We start from the raw sequence: 632 nt of genomic DNA, 5'->3' as shown, positions 1-632 counted from the left end.
CAAACAAAATTTCTCGCGGCACGTCAGACACGCTCTATACTTGACAAGCACGTCAAACAGCACCGTACACCGTCAAATATTTGGCAAGCATAGTTAAGTTTGTCAAAATTTTTGATGGTTTACGGAGGCCTTAACACTTTTAGAATCTTTTTCTGTTCCTCTTGAGACCACCTGCGCAAGTAAATAAAATAAAATAATAATTCATACATCAAACAGAAACTCGAGAGACGGACATTGTTATCGAATATTTTGCATATGCGAGGCGTAACTATCACAGAGGACGTCTATTTATTCCATGATGCTCAGAGTACATAAGTCACATTTGTTAGTGAGGGAAATGCCTTTCAAGAATAATCGCCTGATAATACCGACAGGAGTGTTCGACAAAAGCGAATAACGAGATCTCTTGGCCTTCGATTTTCGTTAGAGACAAAAGTAAGTCCAGTGCTTGAATACAGACCACGTCCATACCAGTTTAGGTAATTATATGTAGTACTAACACACTCTTAGGAGGGGAATCTGCTACTCAAGAGCACAATATATCTTACGTGAAACTTGTATTAGTTTATTGTAGGAGTTACATAAATCGCGGAAGGAATGCAAGCTGCGATCGAATCTATCAGAAATGGCGG

Source organism: Schistocerca cancellata, chromosome 1 (assembly GCF_023864275.1).
Source record: "Schistocerca cancellata isolate TAMUIC-IGC-003103 chromosome 1, iqSchCanc2.1, whole genome shotgun sequence".
NCBI lineage: Eukaryota > Metazoa > Arthropoda > Insecta > Orthoptera > Acrididae > Schistocerca > Schistocerca cancellata.
The sequence above is the reverse complement of the archived record's forward strand: the minus strand, read 5'-3'. Positions refer to the sequence as shown.